Below are 18421 nucleotides of genomic sequence, written 5' to 3'. Positions count from 1 at the left end.
ATTAGCAAATGATGACTTTATTTCGTATGCTATAAACTATCTTAAACAAATGAAATCCTAGGCATAATAATTATTATTATTCTATCCACATTCACTGGATATGAGCAATCGCACGCTCTGATTGGCTACTCTGCTACTAAAATATCAGCTCATATACTGTGAGTAGAGAAAAACAAAATGGTGGAGCATATTGCTGAACCAACCAAGGACAAAATAAAAACTCTACCATGGGCGATTCTAGCATCTGATCTTTGGGGGTGCTTAGCCCCCAGAGCTGACAGAGGCACCTGGCTTGAACAACAGTGTTTCCATGTTTATTCCGCATTTAGACAGACTTAACTAGACAAGAAGACTAGACTAGCAATTCTGCAATGTTTTAACAGAAGCTGACCCAATAAACTATGATATCTACACATTTACAACCACTGACGCAAATATTTACGTTATATTTTTAACAAGACCTACTACTGCATTTGTAATGTTGGAGCTATTCATTTTTGAACAGTGGTAATTGTTAATTAATGTGTTGTTGTGTATTGTGTAATAATAGTGTGTATTATTATGATTTTACATTAGTAAACGCTATGTTACATTAAATAAAATTGACTAACACACGGTGGTCTAGCACCGTAGCACTTGTACAGCTCTGCACAAAAGTATCTCGATATGGATGGTAAATGTCGTTTTTATCATTCTGTTCATAGACCAGGGAACATCAATATTGCATTATGCATATTATTGTGTTGTGTTTAACAATTGTAACTCCAGTTCGTACCTTCACATCTCGCTATGCCAGTAATACTCAGGTGCTACTTCGAGTTCCTCATCGGCGTGGAATCCAGTTAAAAAAAAACACCATGTTGTAGCAATCACTCGCACGGACAGGCAACCCAATCAGAGGGGACGCAAGGAGGAGAGGGATTTTACTGCTCATAGAACTATCACGTAACAGGTGAATTCAAGAACACACACACGCCCGCGCACACATTCATTGCGCAGTGCGCAAGGGCACTTATTTCTGAAAATTACGTCCAAAAGCAGTGTTTTTGAGGGTGCTGAGCTAGGGGGTGCTCAGCTCGTTTTGGGGGGTGCTTGAGCACCCCCAAAAATAGGCTAAACATGCCCCTGAACTCTACTCGAAAACAAAACCCCAAAAAATGCAAAAAAAAAAAAAAAAGGTAACAAAATATGGAATGAAAGTATTTGATGGTAAGGATGTATCTTTTTAAAACATTTTTGAGAATTATTATTATTATAGCATTTTTCACAAATTCCTCCTGTCATTTCACTGGTTTGTTTACGTTCTAAGTGGAAATGATTTTGTCGGATGTTTTGTATGAAGTTTTTATTTATCAAATTTGCAAAAAATAAAACTAAAAATGCTCCATTTCTCAAAATCCAGTGAATGTGGATAGAATAAAATAGTTATTTCACTCAATCTCGTTGTACATGGCTTATAACTGATGAGGTGCTACGCGCCTCGTCGGCTATCAGCTCATGTATGACTCGATTTTGTGGAATAACTGTTAAATATATCTGTTAATGAGCAACCAACAATGTGCACAACTGTTAGATCACCTCATCTCATCTCATTATCTGTAGCCACTTTATCCTGTTCTACAGGGTCGCAGGCAAGCTGGAGCCTATCCCAGCTGACTACGGGCGAAAGGCGGGGTACACCCTGGACAAGTCGCCAGGTCATCACAGGGCTGACACATAGACACAGACAACCATTCACACTCACATTCACACCTACGGTCAATTTAGAGTCACCAGTTAACCTAACCTGCATGTCTTTGGACTGTGGGGGAAACCGGAGCACCTGGAGGAAACCCACGCGGACACGGGGAGAACATGCAAACTCCGCACAGAAAGGCCCTCGCCGGCCACAGGGCTCGAACCCGGACCTTCTTGCTGTGAGGCGACAGCGCTAACCACTACACCACCGTGCAGCCCCTGTTAGATCACATTGAAACAAATTTAAGTTGTACTAGACAGTGTAGGTACAATAGACTTATCAAATCAGTCTCATGTAAAAAAAGGATCAGTCTCATAAATTCATTAATCATTAATTCAAGTGTCTAATAGTTTATAGCTAAACTATTAAAATCACTGGAATAACATGGTGGTGATGTTGCTATAGTTTATTAAGTATTGTAGCTCTAATGTAATATGTTTACTCTAATGTTTATTGTTAAAAGCGCTATACAAATAAACTTGACTTGACTAGATCTATAACATTCATATAACAACCAAATGGGCGAAGGCAATTAGAATACTTGTTTGGCAGAGGTTGGCACTCAGTGGATGTTGTAACAATAAACAAGACACAGTTTATTCCAAAGATACCATTTATTGAAATAGCTGACATGAATTAGCAAACTAATAATGATCAGATATAGCAACAATAGCAGCCAAGGAATAATTCAATATAAATGGTGATACAATTTATACAAATAAGAATCGGTAGTGTATATGATGATAATTAAGGCACTAACGGTGATCAGAAGTAATAAGCTATATGCAAGTTTACAGTGTTGGGGCGAGTGGATGTTAAAATGTGAGAGGGAAGTCACGTGTTTATGTGTGTCTGTGTGAGAGTGTGTGTATGAGTATGTGTGTGTGTAAGAGTGTAGGCGTGTGTGTGTGCGTGGCTGCGCACTAACGGGATGAGGAGGAGCTAGGGAGAGAGAGAGAGAGCGTGCGCAGGCGCACGACAAAGGGGAGGGGTGAGGGAACGAGGCGGCGTGCGCGGGAGAGTAACAAAGGGATCTGTAGCTTAAACTAGTCCAGCTAGGCGTTAAACCCCAAACTTCTACTCAACTCTTAGCTACTCCTGAAATCCCAATGTTGAGGGGTGTAGTGCAATGGAGGGAGTTAAAAAGAGAGTGAGAGAGAGAGAGTGCATGCACGATCTAAATATAGATAGTAAACAAAGTAAATCAAACAACATGCAGTCTAAGACTGACTTTCATGTGAATCAAAATGCATACATTTACGCTACGTTCACACTGCAAGGCTTAATGCTCAATTCCGATTTTTTTGTGAAATCCGATTTTTTTGTGAGGTCGTTCACATTAACAAATATATGCGACTTGTATGTGATCCTCAGTATGAACGAAAAGCGACCTAAAAGTGTTCCGCATGCGCATTGCAGGATACGACGACGTCACACGCAGTGAGCATGGCCAGTGTTTACGGAAGTAAAACCGCCCGGTTGCGGTATGACCCATCCAATCTAGCTTGAATAGCTGCATCCCCCCAAATGGAAATCAGCTCCCTAACCTCTGCGTCCTTCCATTGAGAAGATTCAGAACCTTCACAGCCCGAAGCGTCCCTCGCATTGATGTCATGCGCCATGTTGTTGTAACTTTTTTTGAGAGACCTGCCGCCAACTTCAGCGCAGAATAGTGACGTTTGTGGCTTGTTGATGACGTGTAAGTCGGATGAATGCGACCTGGCGGTTCAGACTGAAGTCGCATATGAAAAGAGCGGATAGGAATCGGAATTAGGACCACATATCCAAACGGCCTGGGTCGGATTTGAAAAAATCGGATCTGTGTCGTTCATATTGTCAATAAAAGATCGGATACAGGTCACATATGGACGAAAAGATCGGATTTGAGTCACTTCAGCCTGCAGTGTGAACGTAGCCTTATACCATAAATGAACTGAAATAAACAACACTATTCATATTAACTAGCCACAGCTAAGGCTAACAATTGCCCAGATGCCAGCCTTATTGAGAGCGCTCTTGTTTGGCGACTGAAAGCGCGCTGTCTGTTATCCAAAGACAGCGTGGAGCGCAGGTCCAGGGAGAAAACAGTTTTGTTCCTTTCACTTTTACAGCTCGTCATCGGTGTCCCGTCGGTTGTCCGATGATCTGGAAAGAATCTTGTTTATAGTTCATCAACATTGAGAAAGGGAAAGGGGATCCGGTTGCCTTTTCTCTTTGAAATACTGCGTGGGCTGCAGTAACTAACCAGTTCAGTTATTATTACAACTATGCAAAAATCAAATACTGTACATTGAACTTTGGCTAAAGGTCCGGTATCAATAGCTCATTCTTTGTTCTCCTGTAGCACCAATGCAACGGCTTCTCTTTCACGCATGGAATCCACCGCCAGAGAGAAAGAATTTCGATTTCACCGTGGGTTTTAAGCACAGTCACTGTATTTGGTATCCGGTATCATCTCTGTATCCAATACCATTACAGAGAGTCAGAAGAATGGGCGGAGATAGAACATGGCATCGAGTGCAGGGATTGGTGTGTTCAATGCTGTACAGTGAAAGGGGAAAGATGGTTACTATGGTTACGGCATGGCAGCCCCCCTACAACAGCTCGATGGCTATCAGTGCAAAAAAAAAAAAATCTAATAAAGACAGGATATAGGTGATAAATAGTGGGCTTTCCAAAGTCAGTCGTAGCTGTTTATGTAATTAAAGCCATTAATTAATTGATGATGATGATGAGTTGAGTGAATGAACAGCACTTTTGCCTTCCTCTATATCATGGCTGAAGTGCCCTTGAGCAAGGGCACCGAACCCCCAACTGCTCCCTGAGCGCTGTAGCATAGCTGCCCACTGCTCTGGGTATGTGTGTGCACTCAGTGCTCACTTGTGTGTTCACTGCTTCAGATGGGTTAAATGCAGAGGAAGAATTTCACTGTGCTTGAGTGTACACGTGACAAATAAAGGCTTCTTCTTCTTAATTGCTGCTCTTTTGTCTTACAAAGTGAAGATATGTAAAACACGATGGACAGCGAGGTGGGACAAAGATTTATTGGAGTGTTGGAACGATGCATCACTGACTGGGTGAATGTGACAGAGGAAGAGATGTGTGTATGTGTGTGTGAGGAGCAGGATTAAAGGTGTTAGACAGGCGAGGCTGACATCAGGCCATGTGTGTGTCCTGAGCTGCAGGATACGGAGACTGTCATCGCCTCCTCGATCTGTTTAGGCGTGTCCTCCTCAGCAACATGACCTCATGATTGCGTATTCAAAGAAATATGCACAAAAGGGATATTTAAAGAGATATTCCAGCATTTTTTAGCCTAATCTCTATCCATTGTATCTGTCGTGTGTGTGTGTGTGCACGTGTGTGTGATTACCACAGAAATGAATTTCAAGTGAATTTTCAGTTTACTTCAATCTTGCTTGTAGTGTTAGGACTAGGACTGTTTTGGCCTCTAGAGGCCGCTGTTATTTCCTTTTCATGTCGTGTTTATTTTGGCCTCTAGAGGCCGCCACTGTTCCTGTGTTTTGTGTTTGTGTTAATTGCCTAATTATCTTCACCTGTGTCCTTAATTAGTTTGTCTATTTATACCCCTGAGTTCAGTCCTCTTGTCACGGAGTCTTTGTGCTGTTATGTTTATCTCCAGTTTCCTTTGTACTGTGTTTTTTGATCATCTTAGCTTTTGAATTTTTGCACTTTGCTTTTCTTTTGGATTATACTCTTTGGTTTTTTTTTGTCTTTTGTTTTGCCCTGTATATAGTGTATATAGTTTAAATAAACCTTTTGATTCTTTTTCTACTTCCGCCTCACGCCTCTGCATTTGAGTCATCCCCCTGGTGGCCTAGTGGGGGTTTGCTGGATTATCACACCAACGAACCAGGTTCGAATCCCAGCAAAACCCTAACAGAAAGACTCCGTCATGACCGACTCAGCAGAGGCTGCTTCAACTGTCTACCCGGCCAACCTTCAGGGAATTATGGCAGCTTTGACACGCTTCGGAGCGACCATGGACGCTCATGGACGTACGCTCACCAGCCAACGTGAGGCCCTCGCTCGCCACGAGGAACTGCTTCAGCAAATTGGGAAAACCCTGGCACAGCTGACATCTCTGCCTGCATCTCCTGCTCCTGATCCAGTTCCTGCTCCTGATCCAGCTCCCACTCCTGCTCCAGTGCCTCCTGCAATGCTGCCTTCTTCACCTCGCGAACCCAGCCTTCCTGCACCACAGAGGTATGACGGCAAGCACAGTGAGTGCCGAGAGTTCCTTACCCAGTGTCAACTCACCTTTGAGCTTCAGCCTACCACCTACACTACGGATCGCCGCAAGATTGCCTTTGTGATCACCTTATTAGCTGGTAAGGCGCGAGCCTGGGCTACTGCTATCTGGCAAAGACAGGGACCTGAGTGCTTTGATTTCCAGCTGTTTTCTGAAGAGATGCTTCGGGTCTTCGATCAGGCAGACATCAGTACCGACGCAGCCCGAAAGCTCATGTCCATCCGGCAAGGAGGAAGCGTCGCAGATTACGCCATCTCGTTCCGAACACTCGCAGCAGTAAGTGGATGGAACGAGACTGCCCTGGTGTCAGCCTTCCACCATGGTCTGTCTGACCCCATCAAGGACGGTCTGGCCTCTATTGGATGCCCAAGTGACCTCGAAACCCTCATCTCACATGCTATTCGTCTGGACAACAGGATGAGAGAATGCCACCAAGCCTTGAGCCCCCCCAGCCTCCCTACCTCTACCTGGAGACCGTCTACCTCCTTCAGTGACTGTCCAGAACCCATGCAAGTGGGTCGTACTCGCCTCTCCGCATCTGAGAGGGAGCGCAGAAGGAGGGACAAGTGCTGCATCTACTGTGGCAAGCCTGGTCACTTCCGAGCATCATGTCCCGAACTCTTGGGAAAAGGACCGCCCCGTCCAGCCGAGGGAGGGTTGTGACGGGGCCTACCCTCTCTCCCGGACTCCCTGGCCAAGGAATCTACATCCTGGTCTCCATCTCCTGGGGTGAGTCTGTCCACTCTTGTCAAGCTTTGATAGACTCAGGGGCGGCTGGGAACTTTATGGATATTCACTTCGCCCAAAGCATCAATATACCTACTGCACCTCTTGAAGTCCCTCTGTCTGTGTCTGCCCTCGATGGCCAAGCGTTAGGTGATGGAAGAGTCACCCAAGTTACTTCTCCAGTTTTCCTCCAGTCTCAAGGTCACAAGGAAGAAATATCCCTGCACCTGATTCCTTCACCTGAGTTCCCAGTTATTCTAGGCCTTCCTTGGCTTACTCGCCACAACCCTCGCATAGACTGGGTAACAAGCCAGGTTGTGGAATGGGGCCCTGCATGCCATGCCTCTTGTCTGCTCTCTAGCTCTCCTGTGTCTCCTGCCGAGCCCCCTGATCTCACCGAGTTATCTCAAGTTCCCACAGAGTACTGGGATCTCAAGGAGGTATTCAGCAAGAGCAGGGCCGCCGTTCTTCCTCCGCACCGGGCCTACGACTGTGCCATCGACTTGCTCCCTGGGACTACCCCTCCTCGTGGCAGACTGTTTTCACTCTCTCAGCCAGAACGCAAGGCCATGGAGGAATACCTCAAAGATGCCCTGGTCTCTGGGTTCATTCGACCCTCCACCTCACCTGCTGGTGCCGGCTTCTTCTTTGTCGGCAAGAAGGATGGGGGGCTCCGACCATGTATTGATTACAGGGGCCTGAATAAGATCACTGTGCGCAACCGATATCCCCTTCCGCTGATGTCCACAGCTTTCGACCTGCTCCAAGGCGCCACCGTCTTCACCAAGTTGGACCTACGGAACGCATACCACCTCATCCGTATCCGACAGGGAGACGAGTGGAAGACTGCCTTTAACACCCCGTCTGGGCACTACGAATACCAGGTGATGCCCTTCGGACTCACCAACGCACCAGCTGTTTTTCAGGCCCTAATCAACGACGTCTTAAGGGACATGATTAACCTATACGTTTTTGTCTACCTCGACGACATCCTTATCTTTTCCAAGACCGTGCAGGAGCACCGCCACCATGTCCGCCAGGTTCTCCAGAGGCTGCTACAGAACAATCTGTTCGCCAAGGCCCAGAAATGCGAATTTCATGTTCCCGAGGTCTCCTTTCTGGGATTTATTGTACGGACAGGCCAACTCCAAATGGACCCTGCCAAGACCCTGGCCGTCCGGGACTGGCCTACTCCCAAGTCCGTTAAGGAGGTTCAGCGGTTCTTAGGATTCGCTAACTTCTACCGCAAGTTCATCAGGAACTTCAGTTCTGTGGCAGCACCCATGTCAGACCTCACCAAAGGGACAGGTGGATCTTATGGCTGGTCTCCTCAGGCAGAAAAGGCGTTCAAAGACCTCAAGGACCGCTTCTGCACGGCACCCATTCTGGTTCTCCCGGACACCTCCCAACCATTCATCGTGGAGGTGGACGCCTCGGACAGTGGTGTCGGCGTGGTGCTCTCTCAACGTTCGGAAGGAAAGCTGCACCCCTGCGCTTACTTCTCCCACCGCCTGAGTCCTGCTGAGTCCCGGTACGATGTGGGGGATCGAGAACTGCTAGCGGTCAAACTGGCCCTTGAGGAGTGGAGGCACTGGCTGGAGGGAGCACAACATCCATTCCTGGTTTGGACTGACCACAAGAACCTGGAGTACCTCCAGCAAGCCAAGAGACTGAACCCTCGACAGGCTAGGTGGGCCCTGTTTTTCAGTCGGTTTGACTTCACCCTCTCATACCGCCCCGGCTCCAAGAACACCAAACCTGACGCACTGTCCAGACTGTTCTCTGCCACTAACAGGGAGAATGAAGTCGGGCCTATTATCCCTGTGTCCCGGATTGTGGCCCCTGTCCGCTGGGGTATTGAGGAGGCTGTCCGACGAGCCCAACGCCAGGACCCCGGTCCTGGGACGGGGCCACCAGGCCTCTTGTACGTCCCACATCAAGCCCGGGCCAAGGTTCTCCAGTGGGGTCACTCTTCCCCTCTCACCGCCCACCCGGGAGCTCGGAGGACCCTGGACTTCCTGAAAAGACGCTTCTGGTGGCCTAACATGGAGAAGGAAGTAAGGTCATTTGTCCTGTCCTGTGAGGTTTGCACCAGAACCAAGAACCCATGACAGCGTCCCCAGGGTCTCCTGCATCCTCTGACCATTCCCCGGCGTCCCTGGTCCCACGTGGCAGTCGACTTTATCACGGGTCTCCCTGAGTCACAAGGTAACACGGTCATTTTGGTCTTAGTTGACAGATTCTCCAAGGCCTGCCGCTTCATACCACTGTGCAAACTCCCCTCTGCTCTTGAAACTGCGAAACTTTTGTTTAATCATGTCTTCCGAGTCTTTGGTCTTCCACAGGACATCGTCTCAGACCGAGGGCCCCAGTTCTCCTCCCGAGTGTGGCACGGGTTCTGCAAGGTCATCGGAGCCACTGCCAGCCTCTCCTCTGGGTTTCACCCACAGTCCAATGGTCAGACGGAGAGGCTCAACCAGGACCTGGAAACCACCCTGCGAGGCCTGGCTATGGATAACCCGACATCGTGGAGCACCTGGCTGCCATGGGCGGAGTACGCCCACAACACCCTGCAGTCATCGGCCACCAAGCTGTCGCCATTCCAGTGCCAATTCGGGTTCCAGCCACCTCTGTTCCCGGACCAGGAGGAGGACGCGGGGGTGCCCTCGGTCAACCAATATGTGAGACGGTGTCGCAAGACCTGGAGCAAGGTCAGGAAGACCCTCATACAGACCTCCAGAACCAACCAGACTCAGGCCAACCGCCATAGAAGACCTGCACACGCTTTCCGCCCTGGGCAGCGTGTTTGGCTGTCCACTAAGGACCTTCCACTGCGGGTGGAGAACCGCAAGCTTGCTCCTCGCTACATTGGCCCCTTCAAGGTGGTGCGCAGGGTGAACCCTGTCTCCTACTGGCTCCAGTTGCCCCGGACTCTGAGGATCAACCCCACTTTCCATGTTTCCCTGTTACGGCCCGTACTGACATCTACGTATGCCCCTGCCCCTAGGAACCCCCCACCCCCCCGCATCTTCCAGGGGCAGACTGTGTTCACTGTGAATCGCCTGCTTGACTCCCGCCGGGTCCGCGGCGGGTTGCAATATCTGGTGGACTGGGAGGGCTATGGTCCTGAGGAGCGCTGCTGGGTTCCTGCTCGGGATGTCCTTGATAAAGAACTATGTCGGGACTTCCATTCGGCCCATCCGGATCGCCCTGGGAACGTCAGGAGACGCTCCTAGAGGGGGGGGTCCTGTTAGGACTAGGACTGTTTTGGCCTCTAGAGGCCGCTGTTATTTCCTTTTCATGTCGTGTTTATTTTGGCCTCTAGAGGCCGCCACTGTTCCTGTGTTTTGTGTTTGTGTTAATTGCCTAATTATCTTCACCTGTGTCCTTAATTAGTTTGTCTATTTATACCCCTGAGTTCAGTCCTCTTGTCACGGAGTCTTTGTGCTGTTATGTTTATCTCCAGTTTCCTTTGTACTGTGTTTTTTGATCTTCTTAGCTTTTGAATTTTTGCACTTTGCTTTTCTTTTGGATTATACTCTTTGGTTTTTTTTTGTCTTTTGTTTTGCCCTGTATATAGTGTATATAGTTTAAATAAACCTTTTGATTCTTTTTCTACTTCCGCCTCACGCCTCTGCATTTGAGTCATCCCCCTGGTGGCCTAGTGGGGGTTTGCTGGATTATCACACCAACGAACCAGGTTCGAATCCCAGCAAAACCCTAACATGTAGTGGAAGTCTAAAGTGAAATGAATATCACTTTTTTCGATAGAATAGGATTGATGTTTGTTCATACTGACCTCTGCATCATGAGAAGAATAGTGAGGACCCCAATGACCCCAATTTCAGAATTGCATAGTTGAGTTTCGTCTCATCTCATCTCATTATCTCTAGCCGCTTTATCCTTCTACAGGGTCGCAGGCAAGCTGGAGCCTATCCCAGCTGACTACGGGCGAAAGGCGGGGTACACCCTGGACAAGTCGCCAGGTCATCACAGGGCTGACACATAGACACAGACAACCATTCACACTCACATTCACACCTACGGTCAATTTAGAGTCACCAGTTAACCTAACTTGCATGTCTTTGGGGGAAACCGGAGCACCCGGAGGAAACCCACGCGGACACGGGGAGAACATGCAAACTCCACACAGAAAGGCCCTCGTCAGCCCCGGGGCTCGAACCCAGGGCCTTCTTGCTGTGAGGCGACAGCGCTAACCACTACACCACAGTGCCGCCCAGTTGAGTTTCGTGTTTGTCAAATTTCCAAATACACTCTTAAATGATCCCAACATCACAAGCTGTTTGGAAAGACTGTACAAAAAAGCCCTTCTTGAGAGAAACCAAAAATGGTGCTTCTGAACTTCGAGTCTCATTGGTGCTATAGGTGTAATGTTTTGGTCAGATGAGACCTACATCAAAGTTCTTGGGGGCTGATGGTCCAGGAGATACTGTGAAGGTTGATGCCTTCATGAAGTGCCAGGATATTTGAGCTCAAAACTTGTTTGCCTCTGCCAGTTGGTTAAGACTTGGCCATCAATAGAGTTTAATAGAGCTTCAGAATGATAATGACCCCCAAACAGGAATCTAAATCAACAAATCAATACAGGAATGGTCACGGGACTCCAAAGTAATTTTGTGATGACCATTTCAGTCACAGAAAGAAGGTTCTGGGTTCAAACCTCACCGCTGACTCAGGCCTTTCTGTGTGGAGTTTTAAATTTGTTCTCCTTGTGCCTGTGTGGGTTTCATCCGGGTGCTCAGGCTTCCTCCAACAGACCAAAGACATGCGGATGAGGTCAACTGGCGACTCTAAATTGCCCATAGGTGTGAACGTGAGTGTGAATACCGTAGGTTGTTCATTTCTGTGTTAGTCCTGTGATAGATTGGTGACCTGCCCAGGATTAACCCCACCTCGCACATGAAGTCAGCTGGGATTGGCTCCAGCTTCCTGGATAAACGGTATAGATAATGGATGTTGTGTATGGAGAACACTGAGTGGTCTAAGATCCTATACAAGTGTCTCTAATCTTGTTTGACATTATATTAAAGGAGAACTGAAGGCAAATTTTTTCTTCTCAAAATTCTATTTATCTCATTTTATTAAATCTAGGAATGCATTTTTGATCGCTATTTTGTCGCTGCTATAGCAAGTTATGAGTGTTTGAAATATGATCTGTAATATATCAGTCCATATGTCAATCAATGGCCTTAAACGAGATTTGTTGAGACCTGTGCGAGACATCATAGGACGGAAGTAAAACGTACAGCGCAAATCAAAGTGACCGACATCTGCCAACATTGTCAAAAGATGCGTGCGCCCTCTTTCGAATGCTGACGTAATCAAGCTGGAAGTTGTGTTTGTTTTGATAGCAATCAGGAAAGTTTGAAAAAAGTAGGCAGTAATTGACATTTTAAACTCGTTTTTGTGCAATATTTCGTTTGGAAAACAGTTTTCAAAATGGCGGCACTGACACCTGGCTGACACTTCATGTTTCGAAGTCTCGCACAAGTCTCGTGAAGATCGTGCGGATAAGCGACGCCTGCCGTGGACCAAACGAACTAAATTCAACACGGCTAAAAACCGAATAGGCTGATAAGTATAATATTTAATTGCAATTAGTTGCCAATACGAGTCATGATATAAGGTTACTAAAACCGAAAATGTAATTGAATAACACGTTAATTAGTTTAAAAATGACTTCAGTTCTCCTTTCAAGCACTATGTGCTGTTAATCTCAAATTATAAGGGTGCCAATAATTTTGTAAATAAATTACTCTTTGCAAAAACAAACAAAAACTGCAGTACTGATAAAGGAAAGGCGTGCAAACCAGGAAAAATCATGTTCCAAAAACACAGAAATCCAGCATGCCAATTGGTCTCAAAATATTATTTGCGTATTTTCATTCACTTGTATGAAGGGTGTCAATAGTTTTGGAGCTGAATGTAAATTGTGGATTTGAGTGCTGGGTGGTATAAAAGATCTTCATTCTCCTAGTCCTAGTATCCTAGTATAACGTGACTGTATAAGGGATGTGTGGATGGACACACACACACACACACACACACACACACACACAGATTGTCTAAAGCAGTTATAATAACACACTGATCATATTTCCTTGCAACAGATTGTCAGAATGTAATTGCCCTTGCTCTTTTTCTCTTCAGTAATGAGCAATTGATTACACCGTGTGAAATCCGATGCGGCCTTGTAAAAAGTGAATGAGCTTTATTGTGATGTTCCACACCAGATAAATCTTTAATGTGACTGATGTCTGCTTCTTTCATCAGATTAATCCAGTGTATCATGGTAAAACTGATTGCTTTCGTCGAGGAAGGAAAGGCGTGAGGGAAGAAAGAAAGAGTCAGTATGATCTTTGCTTACGTAAACCAGCTCCTGATTAGGTCTAAGCTACTAGTTCATTATTAATGTCTTATATTAGGTTATGATATTTAGACACTAACGTTACATGATTAACTGGAAAGTTGGAAACTTTCCAATTTATTTATTCATTTTTAATGTCTCCCAGACGTCAGGGAATAAATACCAATAAAATGTGCAGAAGTATTTAATGACCTGATAATCATAAATTACTATAACAGTGCTCTTAATTCTTTATATGGTGGTAATTATTCCTTCTGAACATTTTATTAACTCTCATAATGCTTCATAAAGCTCTAATAAGATGCGAGAATTAATTCATTGACGGTTTATAATGTTGTAATGCAAGTGTCACTATTAATTATAAAACCATGTGGAGGTTTGTACAGCATTTATAACTAACATGCTGCGAATCTTCATAAATATGACAGCTGTTTTACAATCAGTTATAAAAAAAACCCTTTATGGTCATTTAAAATGGTATCACTGAGCGTTTCTAGTAAATACAATGGCGTATTAGGGTCATTGTAGATTAAAAGAAAAAACTGGAGCTGGGGGAGGTGGGTAATATTCACAGAGAAATCTCAATTTCTGAAATTAAAGTTGTAAATTCATGACTGAAAACTCAGATATTCTCTGAGATCATAAAGTCATAAATTTGTGAGGAAAAAATCTCAGAAAATCTGAGATTAAAGTTGTAAATTTATGAAAAAAAATCACTTGACTATTCTGAGATTAAATTCATAAATTTACAAAAAAACCTTGAATATTCTCTGATATGATAAAATCATAAATTACGAAGGAAAAAAAACACCTACAATTCTGAGATTAAAGTCTCAAATTTAGGGGAAAAAAGCTTGTTTGTTTTTTGAGATTATAAAATCAGAAATTTGCAAGAAAAAATAATTAAGAAATTCTGAGATTAAAGTTGTAAATTAATGAAAACACTTGAATATTCTGAGATTATAAAGTCATAAATTTCCACTAAAATAAAAAAAATTCTGAGATTAAAGTCATAAATTAATTAACTCCTCCACCCCCAAATATTTTCTGATATGATAAAATCATAAATTTCTAAGCAAAAAAATCTCTGAGATTAAAGTAGCAAATTTAAAGGGAAAAACTTCATTGTTTTCTGACATTATAAAGTCATAAATTTCCAAGAAAATAAAAACTAAAATTCTGAGATTAACATATCAAATTTAGGAAAAAGAAACTTGGTTGTTTTCTGACATTATAAAGTCAGAAATTTGCAAGAAAAAAACTAAGAAATTCTGAGATTAAAGTTGTAATTTAAAGAAAACACTTGAATATTCTGAGATCATAAAGTCATAATTTTCCATGAAAATAAAAAATAAAATTCTGAGATTAAAGTCATAAATTTACAAAAAAAAACCTTGAATATTCTCTGAAATCATAAAAATCATAAATTTCCAAGAAAAAAAATCTCTAAGATTAAAGTTGCAAATTTCGAGGAAAAAAAAAAACTTGTTTCTTTTTGATTTTATAAAGTCATAAATTTGCAAGAAAAAATCTAAGAAATTATCTGAGATTAAAGTCGTAAATTTAGGGAAAACAAAACTTGTTTATTTTTTGAGATTATAAATTCGTACCTTTACAAGTAAAAAAAAAAAACAAACAAAACAAAAACCTTGGAAAAATAGTGTAGTATGATGTTGATCCAACCTTGCAAAGCGAAGTGATGTGTTTCCTTGACAAAAAAACTCCCCACAATTTTTCAGAGATTTTTCTCATAAATTTACGAGTTCAATCTCAGAAACTGAGTTTTTCTCAGAATATTACAACCCTCTGTAATTCTTTTCCCTACAATATCCCTAACATGCTGTCATAAGTAAAACTTAACCTTAAACTTACAAAAAGTACATGCAAGATGATCTTTTTATTAATTCCAGAATTATTGGCACCCCTCATAATACTGAACATATAAAATGAATAATGATAATCAGTTTTTGATTTCATGGGAACATTTTATAGCTTTATTTTAACCCAAATTTTTTCAAACTTACAAAAAAAAAAGAATCATTGATATTAGTTCATACACTCATTTAAAAATATTGGCACTCTCTTATTTACATATATAAACCTTAAAGGAATTTTAACTGCGTTTGTGCAGAAGCTGTGGTAGAACAGAGATCAGCATTCCCCTTTACTATAGACTGGTGCCAGAATGAACGTTTCGGGTGAATCAGAATGAAGGACAAAATCTTTTATGAATGGTAGAATCAGGGATGGTTTGTGCATGAGTGAATTTGCAGCACGCTCTGTGAGTGCAGTGCAAGCAGAGTGGAGATGCAGGCGATGGATAAGATCAAAATTTAATTAGCTCTCCAAAATGTAAGAGGTGCTCAGACGCTTGGGGGAACATGGGGTGGAAAATAACAAGAGGAAAGGAGCCATATCTCAGTTCTTCTCAATCAAATGTCTTTATGTATGTATATGCAGTTGTGGTCAGAAGTTTACATACAGTGACATGAATATGATGTATGCTGTACAATCATTCTGCCACAGAAAAAGAACAGTTCAAAGAAATTACTGAAAGCCCAAATACTGCCATGACAATCATATCCAAGATAACATTCATGTCACTGTATGTAAACTTCCGACCACAACTGTACAATTCCAGGGCTATATTAAACATATAAATATGACATAAAACCAATGCTTGTCCATAGTGGATAATATGTAAGAAATTAATCATAAAAGGACATGCTGTTATAAGAAAATAATCATCAGCCACCCAGCTTGCACAACTATATATAAGTAAAAGCAAGTATAAGATAAATCTGTTACTTGTCTTGGATTCCTAATTTGGGGCTTTTCGTAAAATCAGGTCGACTTGTATAAACTATTCCGCTAAATAAAGCTGATGGAACTTTCCTAATTAAAGCTGCAGAATATATACATCGATCAGGTACAAAATTAAAAACACTGACCGGTGAAGTGAATAACATTGATTATCTCATTACAATGGCATCTCTCAAGACGTGGGATATACTGTATTAGGCAGCAAGAGAACAGTCAGTTCTTGAAGGTGATGTGTTGGAAGCAGGAAAAATGGGCAAGTGTAAGGATCTGAGCGACGTTGGCAAGGGCCAAATTGTGATGGCGAGATGACTGGGGCTGAGCATCTCTAAAAAAATGGCACATCCTGTAAATCAAGTCAACTTTATTGTCAAATATGCTATACATACTCGACATACAGCACAGATGAAATTTCAGTCCTCTCTGACCCACAGTGCAAACAGGCAATGCAATAAATAAAAATAGAATAACTGAAATAAACAATATAAACAGTGTAAACACTCTAGATAAGAAATAGACATAGACTAAACACTCACAGGTAAAACAAAATCTCCTTCTCACCCCCGGCGGGGGGGGTGGTATCCATGTCATCCTCAAGCTCGGGTCCTCTACCAGAGGCCTGGGAGTTTGAGGGTTCTGCGCAGTATCTTCGATGTTCCTAGGACTGCGCTCTTCTGGACTGAGGTTTCAGATGTTGTTCCTGGGATTTGCTGGAGCCACTCTCCCAGTTTGGGGGTTACTGCCCCAAGTGCCCCCACTACCACGGGGACCACGCAACCCTTGACCTTCCACATCCGTTCCAGCTGCTCTTTCAACCCTTGATACTTCTCAAGTTTCTCATGTTCCTTCTTCCTGATGTTGGCGTCAGCTGGGATCGCCACATCTATCACCACCACCCTCTTCTGCTCTTTGTCCACCACCACTATGTCCGGTTGGTTAGCCAGGATCTGTTTGTCAGTCTGGAAGCTGAAGTCCCACAGAACCTTGGCCCTGTTGTTCTCAGCCACCTTCTGTGGTATGGCCCATTGGGACTTGGATACTTCTATTCCATACTGGTTGCAGATGTTCCTGTATACTATCCCAGCCACTTGGTTGTGCCTCTCCATGTACACTGATCCAGCTAGCATCTTACACCCTGCTACTATGTGCTGGACTGTTTCAGGGGCTTCTTTGCACAGTCTGCATCTTGGGTCTGATCTACTCTGGTAGATCCTGGCCTCTATGGCTCTTGTGCTTATGGCCTGTTCTTGTGCTGCCATGATTAGTGCCTCTGTGCTGTCTGTCAGTCCTGCATTATCCAGCCACTGGTAGGATTTCTTGATATCAGCCACTTCCTCTATCTGATGGTGGTACATGCCATGTAGGGGTTTGTCCCTCCAGGTTGTCTGTTCCTCCTCCTCCTCTGCACTCTCATCAGGGTTCTGCTGCCTGAGACATTCACTTAGCAGTTCATCCTTTGGGGCCATCTTTCTGATGTATTCTCGGAGTTTCGATGTTTCATCCTGGACCGTGGTCTTGATGCTCACTATATATATATATATATATATATATATATATATACACACACACACACACACACACATACACATACTATATATACATACACACACACACATATATATATATATATATACACATACATATTGGAGCAAAAGGACATAAAATAAACAGTCAAGGGCACTTGAGGTATAGCAGGTAAACATGAAATAAGCAGAATAAACAATAAACTAATAGCTGTTAAGGTGAGGTAGTGCGGAATAGTGCAAACGAGCGAGGTAAAGTGAAATGTGCAGTCCCTGAATGTGAAGTGTGCGAATGAATGTTGAGAGTATGTGTTTGTGTGTGTGTGTTGGGGGGGCCTGTGAGAGTGACATGATGTCAGATGCTGAAGGGGGGGCAGGGGGGTGTGCGGGCAGAATCTGTGGCAGGGGGCAGAGGGGGGAGGAGGGGCAGAACAGGGAGGGAGTTGAGCCTCCTGACCGCCTGGTGAAAGAAACTGTCCTTGAGCCTGCTGGTTTTGGCCCGGAGACTCCGCAGTCTCCTCCCCAACGGCAGCAGGCTGAAGAGGCTGTGAGATGGGTGGGTGGGGTCACCTGCAATCCTGATGGTTTTGCGGGTGAGGCGGGAGTTATAGATTTCCATAAGGGAAGGGAGAGAGACACCACTGATTCTCTCAGCTGCTCTCACGATGTGCTGCAGAGTCTTGCAGCAGGACACGGTGCAGGCGCTGTACCACACGGTGATGCAGCTGGTCAGGATGTTCTCGATGGTGCCTCTGTAGAATGTGTGCATGATGGGGGCTGGGGCTCTTGCTCTCCTCAGTTTGCGGAGGACGTACATACGCTGTTGGGCTTTTTTGGCCAGTGATGTGGTGTTGTTGCTTCAGGACAGGTCTTCAGAGATGTGCACACCCAGAAACTTGGTGCTGCTCACCCTCTCCACTGCAGCACCATCAATAGTTAGTGGAGCATGCTGG

Source organism: Neoarius graeffei, chromosome 26 (genome assembly GCF_027579695.1).
Source record: "Neoarius graeffei isolate fNeoGra1 chromosome 26, fNeoGra1.pri, whole genome shotgun sequence".
Lineage (NCBI taxonomy): Eukaryota > Metazoa > Chordata > Actinopteri > Siluriformes > Ariidae > Neoarius > Neoarius graeffei.
This window is presented reverse-complemented; position numbering follows the sequence as displayed.